Raw genomic sequence first — 17,203 nt, 5'->3', positions numbered from 1 at the left:
AAGAACTGAGTGCTGTTAATTTCCTTGAGATAACAATTGATTCCAAATTTTCTTGGAGCTAAGTAGTACAGAAGGAAGAGTAGTGACCTTTTTCAAAATAGTTGTTTCTCTCCCAACATACACATCTGAAGTACTCTTGAAGTAATTACCATGATTAACAGTTTGAGTAGATTGGCACTAGTGATAATTTGTTGTTAGTATTTCACGCTGCTTGGTTAGTAATCAAAACTTCTTCGGTTCTGCGTCTGACACCCACCACAACTTAAATATTGATTAATAATCAACATTTGCAGCTAAAGACTTTTGGCATAAGAAGTCACCCTCGTTCTGCCAACAGCCTTGTCAAAAGAGGGCAGAGGCGCAGACAGAGGTTAAGGACACTCTCTTGCCTGTGGTGGTAGGGAGGGGCGGAGGGGGGGGGGGGGGGGGGGGGGGGAACTGCCCTTTCAGGTGGAAGAATCAGCAATGATCAATGGCTTGAGGGTGCAGAAGGCATTGGAAACCTCTGCATTAAAGATACATAATGTGTATCCACAGGACATGTGGTTTGTAATTGAAAAAAGTGTCATGAATATCTCTCCAATGGCAAAAGATACCAGAATAGTCCCCCATTCGGATCTCTGGGAGGGGACTATCAAAGGGGAGGTGACCGTGAGAAAAAGAGTCAGGGTGTGGAATCAGAAGCTTGAACATGGTAGGGAAGCTAGAAAATCTGAAAAGGGAAATGCAAAGGCACAATCTTAGATATAATAGGGGTCATTGAAGTGAAATGGAAAGAAGACAAGGATTTCTGGTCTAATAAGTATTGGGTAATATCAACAGCAGCAGAAAATAGTATAATGGGAATGGGATTTGTTATGAATAGGAAGTCAGGGCAGCGAGTGTGTTACTGTGAACAGTTCAGTGATAGGGTGTTCTTATCAATAGAAGTGAAGTGAATAATTGGCGCAGTAAAAATATTAAGTTAACTGTCAATAGAAGTAATGAAACTGTCAATAGAAGTGAAGTGAATAATGGGTGCAGTAAAAATATTACGTCAACTGTCAGTAGAAGTAATGAAACTGAAAACCATAAGAAAGCAAACCGCAATTGCAGACCTAGGCCTGTGAAAATACATTTATATGCAGACAGTCAAGGAAGGAAATTAAGGGATATAGTTGAGAACAATTCAAGCCACCATATCTCAGCCACAATAAAACCTAGTGCAAAATTTAAAGATGTAGCAGGTTCTTCACCAGCAGAAGCCATGGAACTGGCAGTTTTTCTGGCTGGATCAAATGACGTAGCGAGAAATGAAGGAAAAGACTTCTTGTCCTCATTAAAGAAGAAACTGCAGGAACTACAAAATACAAAAATCCTCATCTTTTCAATACCATTTCAGCATGATCTTCCATCCTGGTCGTGTGTGAATGTTGAAGTGACAAGAGTAAATAAAGAAATGAAGAAAATTCGTAAATACTTTAAAAATGTGTGTTTTGTAAACATAACTAACTTAGGTACTAGAGTCCTGCAGGACCGAGTAAGCGAGCACAAAATACGAGATGGGGCGAGCACACCCTAACTGGATAGGCTGCCCGCACTAGTTCTAGTGACCGAGCATAGAAGCCGTGACCAAATACGTAGCACGCAACTTCAAACACATTACACGTGCCATTATCCGTGTGAGAATGAGCCAGTACGGGCTTCTTATTTTTGGTCTCTCTGTCTCTCTCTGCAATCATGCAGTGTGAGGAAACCAGTGCAGTAAGACGTAAGATTGAAATCAATGTTTACACGTTGAAGAGACGGGAAGGTCTAAAAAGCCAAGTATGGAGCATATTTTTGGTGGTTGTAGACGAAAACAGTGCGTCTACTGGATACGTATCGTGCATAAACTGCTGCACATTATTGTGTTTCCAATCGGGAACCACTCTTTTAAAGAAACACAGTTGCAAGAAACCTCACAAAGATACAGCTCCTTCAGGAATACCGGCAGTAATAAAAAATAGTATTACAGCAAAGTGTGTTGCAATGTGTGCTAAAGATATGAGACCTTTTAATGCTGTTTGCGGTGAAGGTTTCAGATAACTAGGCCATGAATTAATACATCTAGGTGCGCATTATGGAAAAGTTAACGTGGCAGATGTCATGCCACATCCCTCTACTATAAGCAGACATGTCAAAGAACAAGCTGATGCAATACGAAACAATATAATGCCATCTGTTATTGCGGAAGTTATTAATAAAACATGTGCTGCGACAGTTGATATGTGGACTGATTCGCATAATCAGGTGCACTATTTGACGCTTACATTTGATTACATTAACACAGACTGGTCTCTTGTGATCAATGTTTTATTTACAACAAAATTCCTGGACGTTAGGAAGACGGGAGTAAATATTATAAAAGAAAGTGCTCTATGAATTTAGCTGTGTAACGTACCCGTTCTTGGAAACGTTACTTTTGTATTAAAAGAGAGAGAGAGAGGCGTTGGATTTGTACAGTACAGTACAGTACAGAGCAGCGAGCCGTGGCGAAGCGACGTGAGACGTCAGTGGTGACCGGTCGTGCTCGGTTATCCGCGTGTCCGGAATCCGGACATCAGACATGGGGCGAGTACGTGACCGAGCCGAGTGGTGTGGGGCCGGACACTAGCGGCTCGGTCCCCCCGTCAACAGGCGAGCAGTGACCGGTCAAACATTGAGCGTTGCAGCACTCTATTAGGTACAAGATTTCACACTGTTCATGGTCTCCATCTGAATCAACTCGGAAAGAAGTATGTGAGTAATGAAATCATAAAACTAGCCAATGAGTTAGGCATAACAAAAATCGAGAGCTCTAAGTCAATACCACTTAGATTTAAGGAAAACTCTTTTTTAGAGGTAGCAAAGAAGGGCTGAGACCAACAGCTTTGCCCAGATTCACACTGGATGACCAGATTAAAGATAAGAACAGTATAATAAATGTCAGTAACACTAGAGAGAAATATAGCAGTAATGATGAATGCCCCATTAACAAAAACCACTCACCAACTTTGTCTTTCAAGATAGGTTATCTCAATATTGAAAGTATAAATGGAAAACACATAATTTTAAATGAATTTGCAAATGAGAACTTATTTGATGCATTATGCTTAAGTGAGCACTGGTGTAAAGGAAATGAAATATCTTTTCATGTACTAGATGATTTCCACTTAGCAAACAGTTTTAGCAGAGAGCAACATATTCATGGGGGTGTATCAATTTACATTAAGAAGGAATTAATAAATTGTAATAATGAACTAGATCTAGGATTTTTGTGCAGTGAGATACATTTTGAAGCCACAGGCGTATATCTGGATCATTTAAAAATTGCTATTGTATCTCTTTATAGATCACCAGATGGAAGTCCATTAATATTTTTAGAAAAACTTGAGACTTTACTAAATTTCTTTCTTAGTCCTCAGTGGAAGAAATATAGTATTGTGATTGGTGGTGACATCAATGCCGCATTTGTTGTAAACAAAGATGTGCACACTGTAAATTAATTTAAAAACCTGTTATGACAATTCAACTTCATTTTTACGAACTGCAAACCCACAAGACAGTCCACTTGTCTCAACAACATACTTACAAATGTCAATAGAGAGTTACTGTCTTCAGATGTAGCTGTCTTCGATTTCTCGGACCATGACTCAGTTTGGGTAAAAATGGGTACAGATAGGCCTAACATTGAGTATAAGGAGTTTAAAGAGCCTAAAATAGTCATCACAAGACCAATAACGCAAGAAAAATTGTCTAATTTCATGGTCTCACTCAGTAATTATGACTGGTCACATCTGTTTAACAATAATGCTCAGGGCTCTGCCAATACATTGTTTGATAGATTTTTTCATTATTTCTTAAATATATTCGAGACCAACTGCCCTCAATACAAATGTAAAGTTAACCCTAAAAGTAACAGTAATAGACATAGGGATAAGAGTCCATGGTATACTGCTCAACTAGCCAATATGAAAAGAAGGTTGTTTTTGTATAGAGATTCTTACAGACTTCAGAAAACTGATATGGCTAAACAAAGGTACTCAAGAGCACAAAAGGAATATAAGTATGCTTTAAATGAGGCCAAAAAACAACATAACCTAGTCAGCATTGAGTCATCAAAAAATAAATGCAGAAAAGCATGGACTATAATAAATTCAGTGGCCAAAAGCAAGCAGAAAGTTGAGGTAGTAATTTCAGCAGACTAATTTAATAACTACTGTATAAAATCTATTAACCAAATTAGGGAAAGCATTGTGAGGCCACAAGAGACTGTTGCTGATCTCATTAAATACCATAATGTAGACTACACCCTGAACGATAAATTCCTTTTAACAGAGGTCACACCAGATGTTGTTTTGAATCTTGTAAATATCTTTAGACCCTCTGATAGTGAAGATATATATGGTATTTCTTGTAATATGTTAAAAAAGATACTTGGCTACATAGTATATCCTCTTACTAAATGTATAAATAGATGTCTAATTGAAGGAGTATTCCCAGAAGTATTAAAATTATCCAGGGTAGTGCCCATTTACAAGAAAGGAGACAAAAATTGCCCATCTAGCTATCGCCCAGTATCCCTGACACCTATTTTATCTAAAGTTTTGGAATCCATCATCAACTCCCAGTTGTGTGATTATCTGACATGTAATAACATTATTACTCTGGTACAATTTGGCTTTAGGAAGGGCAAATCCACACTCCATGCCATTGACTTCCTGATTAAAAAAGTGCTTAATGCCTATGAAAGAAAAAATTTTGCTCAGGCTACCTTTTGTGATCTTAGCAAAGCCTTTGATTCTGTGGAGCATATTTTACTCCTCAGCAAACTAGTTTATTACGGAATCACAAACAGTGAAGTCGACAACATTTTTTAATCTTTCCTCAGCAACCGTAGACAAATTGTTTGTATTGGTAAACAGAGATCACAGCTAGCTGAAGTTAAGTGTGGTGTGCCACAAGGCTCAGTATTAGGACCTCTGCTATTTATCCTAATGACAAATGATCTACCATCCTACATAAATACTCACTCCATTCTCTATGCAGATTATACCACTTTTTTCAATATCAGCTCAGACATTGATATGCTCCAAACTGTGGCAAATGATACAATATCACAGGCATCAGTCTGGTTCCGAGCTAATGGGTTCCTGCTTAATGAGAGTAAAACTCAAAAGATTGTATTTAGTTTGAGAGATCCGCCAGCAGAAGACTTCAAGAATAATGTTAAGTTCTTAGGTATTGTTATAGATACTAAACTGACTTGGGAGCCACATATTAAATACATTAGTGCAAGGCTGTCTAGAGTGGTGTATTTGTTAAAGAATTTAATAAACCATGTACCTGCGGCCAATGTAAGATCAGCCTACTTTGCTTTTTTTCGAAGTATTATATCTTATGGGCTTTTAATATGGGGCAATAGCTCACACCTTCAGGACATTTTGGTACTTCAGAAGAAAGTAATTCGAATTATCACAAACAGTGATAAACTGGCCCACTGCAAACCACTGTTTATCAACTTAAAAATATTAACTGTGATAAACATGTATATTTACACTGCCCTACTGCATATAAAGAGCAACTTATCAGAATACCAGCGTTAAAGAGATGTACACTTTCATGGAACCAGGAATAGTAGCAATCTTGACATACCTTACTACAGATTATCCAAGTCATTGAACAGCTACGAAGTGGTGGGTATGAAGGTGTTTAATAATTTGCCACTAGAATGGGTAGAAGCTTCATTTGATGTATTTAAAGACAAATTGTTCAGTTGGTTAGCTGCAAATCCATACTACTCACTTCAGGAATTTTACAACTGTAAAATATCATAGTGGTACCGATTTGGAGAGTGCAGCATAATTTCTTTAACTGAATCAGTTATGATGCAATGTTTTCATATTATTTCATTTTAAATATTGTATTTTATGTAAAACCTATGTCACATATTGATCTTTAACCCATGTATACTTGTATATATGTAACTTGATTTTGTCAATTGCTGTAATAGCTAAATGACAATAAAATTTCATTCATTCATTCATTCATTATCAGAATTGACAGCAATCCACCATCAACAACAATAGTTCAGATATATATGCCAACATCGCAAGCTGTAGATGAAGAGATAGAGAAAGTATATGAGGATATTGAAAGGTTAATACAGAACATAAAGGGAGATGAAAATCTAATAGTGATGTGGGCCTGAAATGCAGTTGTAAAGGAAGGAGTATAAGAAAAGGTTACAGGAGAATAAAGGCTTGGGACAAGGAATGAGAAAGGATAAAGACTAATTGAGTTCTGTCAAAAATGTCAGCTAGTTATAGTGAATTCTCTGTTCAAGAATCGCGAGAACAGCAGATATAAATGGGAAAGGCTGGGTGGTATGGGAAGATTTTAGTTTGGGTAAATCATGGTCAGACAGAGATTCCGAATCAAATACTGGATTGTAAGGCATACCCAGGAGCAAATATAGACCCAGATCACAAGGCAGTAGTGATGAAGTGTAGGCTGAAGTTTAAGGGCTTAGTCAGGAAGAATCAATATGTAAAGAAGTGGGATACAGAAGTACTAAGGAATGACAAGATAAATTTGAAATTCTCCTACGCTATAGATACAGCAAGAAGGAGTAGCTCAGTAGGCAGTACAGTTGAAGAGGAATGGATGTCTCTAAAAAGGACAGTCACAGCAATTGGAAAGAAAAATATAGGTACAAAGGAGGTAACTGCAAAGAAACCATGGGTAACAGAAGAAATACTTCAGTTGATTGATGAAAGAAGGAAGTGCAAAAGTGTTTAAGGAGATTCAGAAATGCAAGACACTGAGCATGAAAAAAAGAAATGAATGTCAGAAGGATTGATTCAGCACTCTGGAAAGTCAAAACAAGCTTTGATGAAATTAAAAGTAAGGGAGGTAACGTTAAGAAAGCAATAGGAATTCCACTGTTAAATGCAGAAGAGAGAGTGGATAGGTGGAAAGAGTACATTGAAAGCCTCTGTGAGGGGGAAGATTTGTCTGATGTTATAGATGAAGAAACAGGAGTTGATTTAGAGGCGATCGAGGATCCAGTATTAGAGTCAGAACTTAAGAAGCTATGGAAGACTTAGGCAGAAGGGATAGCTAACATTCCATCAGAATTTCTAACATGACTATCCATGTCCATTTGTAGAATATATGAGTCTGGCGAAATACCATCTGACTTCCGGAAAAATATCACCCAAACAATTCCAAAGACTAGAAGAGCTGACAAGTGCAAGGATTATTGCACAATCAACTTAATAGCTCATGCATCCCAGTTGCTGCCAAGAATAATATACAGAAGAATGGCAGCAAAAATTGAGGATGTGTTAGATGACAATCAGTTTGGCTTTAGGAAAGGTAAAGGCTCCAGAGAGGCAATTCTGATGTTGCAGTTGATAATGGAAGCAAGGCTAAGGAAAAATCAAGACATGTTCATAGAATTTATCAAACTGGAAAAAGCATTTGACAATTTATGAGTAAAAGGGTGCAAGTTGCACCAAATTCTGAGAAAAATGGGGTAAGCTATAGGGAGAGATGGGTAGAATACAATATGTACAAGAGCCAAGGACGACCAAGAACAAAGTGCTTGATTAAAAAGGACGCAAGACATGGATGTAGTTTTTTGCCCCTTGTGTTCAATCTGCACATTGAAGTGTCAATAATGGAAATAAAAGAAAGTTTTAGAGTGGAATTAAAATTGAAAATGAAAGGATATCAATGATACAATTCACTGATGACATTGTTACCCTGAGTGAAAGTGAAGAAGGTTTACATGATCTGCTTAATGAAATGAAAAATCTACTGAGTATGGAAGAAAGACAAAAGTAATGAGAAGTAGTAGAAATGAGAACAGTGAGAAACTGAACATCAGGAATTGGTTACAAAGTAGATGATGTTAAGGTATTCTACAACTTAGGCAGCAAAATGACCAATGACAGATGTAGCAAGGACATCAAAGGCAGACTAGCTCTGGTGAAAAGGGCATTCCTGGCCATGATAAGTCTACTAGTATCAAACATAGGCCTTAATCTGAGGAAAAAATTTCTGAGAATGTATGTTTGGAGCCTAGCACTGTATGGTAGGGAGACACACACACACACACACACACACACACACACACACACACATATACACACACACACACACACACACATCTGCAGTCTCAGAGATCTGAAACCACACTGTGAGTGTCAGCACCTGTGCATGATGAGAGTGGTGACTGTGTGGGGATAAGGAGGAAGCTGGGATGGGGAGGGGAGGGGGAGGGATTTTATGGTGGGAGTGGCGAACAGTGGAGTGTTGTGGTTTAGATGGAGGGCAGGAGAGAAGGTGTGGAAGGGGGAGAGAAATAAAAATAAATAAATAAAAATAAATTAAAAAACTGGGTGTGACGATGAAATGACGGCTGTGTAGTGCTGGAATGGGAGCAGGGAGGGGGCTGGATGGGTGAGGACAGCAACTAACGAAGGTTGAGGCCACAAGGGTTATGGGAACATAGGATGTATTGCAGGGAAAGTTCCCACCTGCACAATTCGGAAAAGCTGGTGTTGGTGGAAAGGATCCTCAAATCCCTCAACATGCAAACTAACCTTACATCTGCAGAAAGAACTGCAGTCCACCATCTAAAAACTGATCCTGACCTTATAATCCTACCCGCTGACAAAGGCTCCACCACTGTTGCTTTGAACCACAAGGATTACGTGGTAGAAGGACTCTGTCAGCTGCCAGTTACTTCCACTTAGAAAACATGCCACAGTGATCCCATTCCAGTAATCCAACAGGATCTCCAGTCACTACTCAAATCCTTAGGCCCATCCCAGAACCTCTCCCCAGAGTCCATCTCTCAACTTAACCCTACCACTCCCCACACTCCCGCCTTCTACATGCTTCCTAAAGTCCATAAACCCAATCTCCCAGGAAGCCCCATTGTGGCTGGTTACTGTGCCCCCACTGAGAGAATCTCTGCTCTCGTAGACCAACACCTTCAACCTATTACTCGCAACCTATCCTCCAATATAAAAGATAGCAACCATTTCCTTGACCGACTCTCCACAGTTCCTGTCACCTTACCACACTGTACCCTGCTTGTCACTATTGATACCTCCTCCCTGTACATTAACATTCCTAATGCCCATGGCCTTACTGGTATCAAATACTACCTTTCCAGATGCCATATGGATTCCAAACCAACAACCTCCTTCCTGGTCTCCATGACCAACTATATCCTCACCCACAATTACTTCTCCTTTGAAGGCATTACCTGCAAACAAATCCACGGTACGGCCACAGGAACCCACATGGCATCATTCTATGCTAACCTATTCATGGGCCATCTAGAGGAATCCTTCCTAAAAACCCAGAATCCTAAACCCCTCACCTGTTTCAGATTCATTTATGACATCTTTGCTATCTTGATTGAAGGTGAGGACACCTTAGTCACATTACTCTAGAACCTCAACAACTTCTCTCCCATTTGCTTCACCTGGTCCTACTCAACCCAACAAGCCACCATCATAGATTTTGACCTTCACCTGAGAGATGGCTACATCAGTACCTCCGTCCATAATAACCACCAGCAAAACCTCCACTTCGACAGCTGTCACCCATTCCATACCAAGAAGTCCCTTCTGTACAGCCCAGCCACCTGTTATCGTTGCATCTGCAGGGACGAGCAGTCCCTCTCAAAATATACCAAGGGTCTCACTGAAGCCTTCACTGACCATAATTATCTTCCCATCCTTGTACAAAAACAAATCTCCCGTGCCTTACCTTTCCAGTCTCCCAACACCTCCCAAAGTCCCACAGTCCGGCCACAGAGGAGCATTGCCCTGGTAACTCAGTACCATCTGGGACTGGAGCAACTGAATTACATTCTCCACCAGGGTTTCGATTACCTCTCGTCATGCCTTGAAATGAGAAATGTCCTACACACTATCCTTCCCACCCCTCCAACCGTGATATTCGACTGTCCACCAAACCTACACAATATACTTGTCCATCCTTACACAACCCCTGCTCCCAATCCCTTACCTCATGGCTCATACCCCTGTGATAGACCTAGATGCAAGACCTGTCCCATACATACCCCTACCACCACCTACTGCAGTCCGGTCACTAACATCACCTGTCCCATCAATGGCAGGGCTACCTGTGAAACCAGTCATGTGATTTACAAGCTAAGGTGCAACCACTGTGCTGCATTCTACGTAGACATGACAACCAACAAGCTATCTGTCCACATGAATGTCCACTAACAAACTGCAGCCAAAAAGCTAGTGGACCACCCTGTTGCTGAACACACTGCCAAACATGATCTCCCTAATCTCAATGACTGCTTCACAGCCTGTGCCATATGGATCCTTTCCACCAACACCAGCTTTTCTGAATTGTGCAGGTGAGAACTTTCCCTGCAATACATCCTACATTCCCGTAACCCTCCTGGCCTCAACCTTTTTTAGTCACTGTCCTCACATATCCAGCCCCCTCCCTGTTCCCATTCCAGCACCACATAGCCGTCATTTCATCACCACACCCAGTCATTTAATTTCTTTGTATTTATTTCTTTTTATTTCTCTCCTTTCCACTACTTACCCCTACCCCCTCTGCACCTTCTCTCCTGCCCTCCGTCTAAGCTGCAACACTTCACTGTCTGCCACTCCCATCACACTATCCCTCCCCCTCCCAACCCCAGCCTCCTCCTTCCCCCCACCCAGTCGCCACTCCCATCATGCACTGGTGCTGCTGCTCGAAATGTGATTTCAGCTCTCTGAGAACGCAGACGTGTGTGCAAGTTGCATTTGCATGAGTGTGTATGTTTATGTATGTGTATGCGTGTCTACTGCTGACAAAGGCCTTAATGGCCAAAAGCTATAATTGTGTGAATCTTTTTGTTGTGCCTATTGCGACTCAGCATCTCTGCTATATGGTGAGTAGCAACTTTTCTTCAGTGAATGTTGAAAAGTAAATGGACTGATAAAGTAAGGAATGAGGTGGTCTGCGCATAATCAGAGAGGAAAGGAATATAGGGAAAACACTGATAAAGAGACGGGACAGGATGATAGGACATCTGTTAAGATGTCAGGGAATCAATTCCAAGGTACCATACTAGAGGGAGCTGTAGAGCGCAAAAATTGTAGAGGACAGCAGAGATTGGAATACATCCACCAAATAATTGAGTATGTAGGTTGCAAGTGGTACTCTGAGATGAAGGGGTTGACACTGGAGAGGAATTCGTGGTAGGTCACAACAAACCAGTCAGAAGACTGTTGACTCAAAAAAAATGTACACTTGATAGAAATATTGATCAGTGATAGCTTCTGACTATTGATGTGTAACTTGACATGTTTCACTATCCCTGAAGTGTGTCCTTCATGGTGGGATTGATGAAACACAATGAATGAATGAGTGAGTGAGTGATTGAGTAACTGCACAACAAAAGAGATATGTATATACTCACCCGGAGGGAACTATACCTTTTTGTTAGTATTCTGGTGATGAGTGCTGTCTATTATGCCTTTATATGTAGTCATATAGCATATTATACCATTAAGTGGGCTCAGGGAAAAAATGTGACCAATGTATTTAAATTATAGAAGAATACAGTGAGGATAAAGGACACAAACCTAGCTTCAAATAATTAAAGACGCTACCATTGTTATGTATGATGGAAGATTGGAAAGTTATGCACAGTAATTTTATGACCAAAACCTTTAAAAAAATCATAAATGAACTTCAATCTTGTACCTACTTTTCTACATGGTCACCAACATTTACAACACATTTCTCTGATTGCAGTACCATATGCCTTGTAATTTCTCCATGGGACCTTAGATATAAAGTACAATACTACAAGGTCCAGGCTGTATTATGGATGCTGGAGTGCCTTCCATCAAAACTTGGCAATTTTCTCACCAATAAGAGCAGCAACAAAGGGGCGAGCATTATCAGGAAGAAGTTTGACACCATTGGCACTAATGTTGTGGTGTTTGTCACAAAGGACACTATGCAGTTCAACCAAAGTTTTACTGTAGGCTGCAGCATTCACCGTAGTCCTGTGTTCATCCAAATTCATCAATAACACACCATGTGTATCCCAGAACACTGTCACAATTACCTTCCTAGCAGATTAAGTCACTTTGAAGTTATCTGTACTGGGGAACCAAGAAGTTTTCACTCCACAGAGGACTGCTTGGTTTCAGGCATGTAGTGATATGCCCATAATTCATCACTAGCGATGATTACTTTAAGAAAGTCATAACCCTTTGGCTGCATGGTGCATTAAGTGATCATGTCTTCATCCGATGGCTCTTCTGGTTGTCTGTCAAGTTCTTAGTCACCCAGCAAGCACTATCTTTACAAAATTTCAACATGTCATGAACAGTACCATACACTGCACCATAGGAAATGTTGAACTGCTGTGATACAGTTTGCAGTTGCACATACCAGTCATACAAAATTGCTGCTTCAATGGCTCTGGCATTCTGTGAGGTTGCAGCTGTTACCAGCTGCCCACTGTGTGGTGCATCACTAAGGTTCACATGCCCCTCTTTAAACAAGGCACACCACCTGAAGATATTAGTTGTCCTAACACACACACACACACACACACACACACACACACACACACACACCATGTATGTCCCTGTGAATTTTATTTGGTTTGCCCTTTGGTCCACAAATATCAAACTACAGTTCACTGTTCTTCACAAGTTGTTCATAGTAACATGCATGCCATGTTTGTTTCTTAGTTCAAGCTTCTATCACTAGAACTGCACATGAAAACAGAATGCCGTCTGTAGTACAAATTATATCATCAAGAAATTTCAACATTCCAGCTGTAATAACAGAGGAGAAAAAAAATTATTGTGCATTACTTTCCTATCTCCCTTCGTATTTTACAACGTGTAATGCATACCAAGGAGAACTACTATGGATACTAGCAATACGACTTGCCCTACTTACAGTACCAGAAACAAGCATTATCTGGTATCATTCCAATGTAACTATATAGAAAACAGATAGAAGTGCTTCGTTAACAAATTAACCAAACTTTTCACTCTCATATTTCAGTGTATCAGGTTGAAGATTGGGAAACACGGAAAAGGAAGGGAAGGTCACTCAGCCACAGGATGAAGAGACCCACCTCTAATGAGGAATTTAACCAATGTAAAGTTCCAAAAATTAGGACATGTTTATTGTCAGTACGTCCCAGAGATGGCAGCACCATACGTCAGATGGAATTTTACCACCAGCAGCAAGAATGAGAACTGTTTTAAATACTTAAAATGGCGATGTTTTCCTTACTTGAACAGCGTGCAATCATTCATTTTCTGAATTTGCGTGGTGTGAAACCAATTGAAATTCATCGACAGTTGAAGGAGACATGTGGTGATGGAGTTATGGACGTGTCGAAAGTGCGTTCGTGGGTGCAACAGTTTAATGAAGGCAGAACATCGTGTGACAACAAACCGAAACAACCTCGGGCTCACACAAGCCGGTCTGACGACATGATTGAGAAAGTGGAGAGAATTGTTTTGGGGGATCGCTGAATGACTATTGAACAGATCGCCTCCAGAGTTGGCATTTCTGTGGGTTCTGTGCACACAATCCTGCATGACGACCTGAAAATGCGAAAAGTGTCATCCAGGTGGGTGCCACGAATGCTGACGGATGACCACATGGCTGCCCGTGTGGCATGTTGCCAAGCAATGTTGACGCACAATGACAGCATGAATGGGACTTTCTTTTCGTCGGTTGTGACAATGGATGAGACGTGGATGCCATTTTTCAATCCAGAAACAAAGCGCCAGTCAGCTCAATGGAAGCACACAGATTCACCGCCACCAAAAGAATTTCGGGTAACCGCCAGTGCTGAAAAAATTATGGTGTCCATGTTCTGGGACAGCGAGGGTGTAATCCTTACCCATTGCATTCCAAAGGGCACTATGGTAACAGGTGCATCCTACGAAAATGTTTTGAAGAACAAATTCCTTCCTGCACTGCAACAAAAACGTCCGGGAAGGGCTGCGCGTGTGCTGTTTCACCAAGACAACGCACCCGCACATCGAGCTAACGTTACGCAACAGTTTCTTCGTGATAACAACTTTGAAGTGATTCCTCATGCTCCCTACTCAGCTGACATGGCTCCTAGTGGCTTTTGGCTTTTTCCAACATTGAAAGACACTCTCTGTGGCCGCACATTCACCAGCCGTGCTGCTATTGCCTCAGCGATTTTCCAGTGGTCAAAACAGACTCCTAAGGAAGTCTTCGCCGCTGCCATGGAATCATGGCATCAGTGTTGTGAAAAATGTGTATGTCTGCAGGGCGATTACGTCAAGAAGTAACGCCAGTTTCATCAATTTCGGGTGAGTAGTTAATTAGAAAAAAAATCGGAGGCCTTAGAACTTGAATGCACCTCGTACTTGCATAGACAGGTAATGCTTACTCCATATTCAGACATCAGTTTTGCTTACTCATGTGTTAGAGAAACGCTAAAAATCATTAGGTTACCTGTTTCTGTGATGTTAGCCAAAGTACTAAAAACTTGGGCTGACTCGATAGTCGATGAGTCAAGGGGTATTTCCTAAAAGACTTAAGTACGCTTTAGTAACACCAATATACAAAAATGGAGAAGGTAAGTACTGGTCACCAATTCTGTCTCACAATTTATTAGTTTTCACAATTGATTTTTTCTTTGAACCAATACAAAGTCAACCAAACACAATGCATAATTTACATAATTTATTTTAATGTCGTAAATGTTCTGTCAATATTGATATCATTTATGTACTGAGGTATGTAATGCCACAACAAGTAAAAATTTGTTGTATATGTAACTATATTGACACATGACCCAGGTGCAAGATCTGCCCAATCCACCCACCCAGCACTTCCTATTTCCAGTCTTGTCTTATATTTATCCTACCCTGCCAGGGGCCAGGCAACCTGTGAAAGCAGCCGTCATTTACCAGCTCTGCCGCAACCATTGCATAGCTTTTTATGTTGGTATAACTTACAACAAGCTGTCCACCAAGATTAATGACAACTCCCAAACTATAGCTTAGACCAAAGGAGACCACCCTGTGGCACAATATGCAGCTGAGCATAACATGCTTAATCCCAATGTCAGCATCACTACCTGAGCCATATGGATCCTCCCCTCCACCACTAGCTTTTGTGAATTGCACAGATGGGAGTTATCCTTACAACACATTCCCTGCTCCTGAAATTATCCTGGCCCCAACCTATGGTAACACAGCAACTGTACCCACACCCTCCAACAGTTTTCACCCTCTCTGTCCTATCATCTCCAATCCATTCCTGTCTCCCAGCCTCTTTGTTTGCTGCACTCTACTAATGCAACTGCCCATCTTTCCCCACTCCTCTTGTTTTCACTCCTTTTCGTCCCACTTCCCTGCCCCACAGCCTCCTGATTCCATGCCTGTTGGCACTCTAGTCCCTGCAGACTGCACTAAGCAGCATTCCTCTGTCCCCACACCTGCACACTACTATCTCTTCTCCTTGTGTGCATTAGGTGTTGTGAGGTGTGCTTGCTTGTGTGTATGAATGGTGTGTGTTTCTCTGTTTGTCTTTTGCTGATGAAGTCTGTGGCCAAAAGCTTTGTGTGACTTTTAATTGTACCTATCTGCAGCTTAACATGTCTTCTTTATGATACATAACAATCTGTCTTTTGCTACTTTGTTGATATTTTTACATAATGACAACATGTACATGAAATGAAAATATAGTCACAGGTCCACCATTAAAATCATAGCAGTGTACAAGTAGTGGATAATGTATGCTCAATATAATCAAAAGAATGAGAAAAAGATGCTGACTTGGGAGAAATATAATCTGCTCATATCCTTATTTAAACTGAAAATGTCCCAGTCTTCTTAAAACGAAATACAAGGTGTATCAAAAAGAATCATCCAATTTGGCATGTTTATATTTCTGAAACGAATAAACATGTACTGTGGATTTTTTTTTTTATTACTGTCTCGTACTGTGCCAAACATAGAACACAAACAGGAAACTCAAAAAGTTTTTTTCCCAATACCTTTTTGTAGGTGTTCAATGTGCCCCTCTTGAGATGCACGGCATATGCCAATGTGGTATTTAAATTGTTCCCACACTGCAGCAAGGGTATCTTGAGTTACAGCTTCCACAGCTGTTATTAAGCAATGTCACTTCATTCATTGTTGTTGGTAATGGAGGCATATAAACAGAGTCTTTTATAAACCTCCACAAGAAATAATCACATGCAGTCAGGTCCGGTGACCTTGTAGGCCAGTGATGTAAGGCTAAATCATTTGGTCCAGTGTGACTGAACCATCATTCAGTAATACTTTGATTTAAAAATTCCAATACTTCCAGAAGGCAATCTGGTGGTGCCCCATCCTGTTGGTAAATGAAGCCATTTGAATCAGACTCCAACAGTGGGAAAAGAAGGTTCTCAAGCATATCAAGATAAGTGCTTCCTGTGACAGTGTTCCTGGCAAAGAAAAATGGACTCTCCTTTACACAAACAACCTGTTTCTCAGAATTGTTGATGCCATTGTCTAATGCTTTGTACTGTAGGAGGATCCGCATCATACTTAGTATGAAAGGCACACTGAACAATTATTACTGACTCGTACTGTGCCAGACATAGAACACAAAGTGCTTTCTGTTGTCCTGATACCATTTTTACTAGAACTGAAGTGGGTGCACACTGCTGCTACCTAGCAGTAACCATGTAAAACTGGAGTGTTTGCTCTTTCCAACAGTTTGTTGTTCATGCAAATATCTCAAATAACGTAATAGTTACAATTTTTTTAAAATCAGAAGACTCTTTGTGATACACGAAACTCCTACCCTGTAATGCAAGGTAAACTTTTAGATGTTTTTCAGTGGAGCATATTATTTATTGTTTACTACAGTAATGGAAATTGAACAGAGAAAACAATAAATAAAAATGAGGGATGACAACCCTTCACAAATATATAAATCATGTGTGTAGTATTTGAACCATTGTTCCTTTCTTGTGTAAGTACATACTCTCACAAACACAACCATACAAAAATATGAGTGCATCCTTCCATGGTGGGAGACAATGGAGTTGCAGTTGGGTGAATTTGAGTGTCTGTGTTGTTGTGTGAGAGATTCAATGTGTGCACTTACACTAGTAGAGTGTTAACTC

At 40.4% G+C, this 17,203-nt stretch overlaps 1 protein-coding gene across 1 annotated transcript in view; it reads right to left on the bottom strand.

Moving 5' to 3' along the window:
• The window catches only part of LOC126161539 (N-acetylglucosamine-6-sulfatase-like), a 110,582-nt gene that overhangs the window by 29,747 nt on the left and 63,632 nt on the right, over window positions 1-17,203 (bottom strand). The gene's annotated exons all lie outside the window — the stretch shown is intronic.

Source organism: Schistocerca cancellata, chromosome 2, assembly GCF_023864275.1.
Source record: "Schistocerca cancellata isolate TAMUIC-IGC-003103 chromosome 2, iqSchCanc2.1, whole genome shotgun sequence".
NCBI classification, from domain to species: domain Eukaryota; kingdom Metazoa; phylum Arthropoda; class Insecta; order Orthoptera; family Acrididae; genus Schistocerca; species Schistocerca cancellata.
This window is presented reverse-complemented; position numbering and strand designations above follow the sequence as displayed.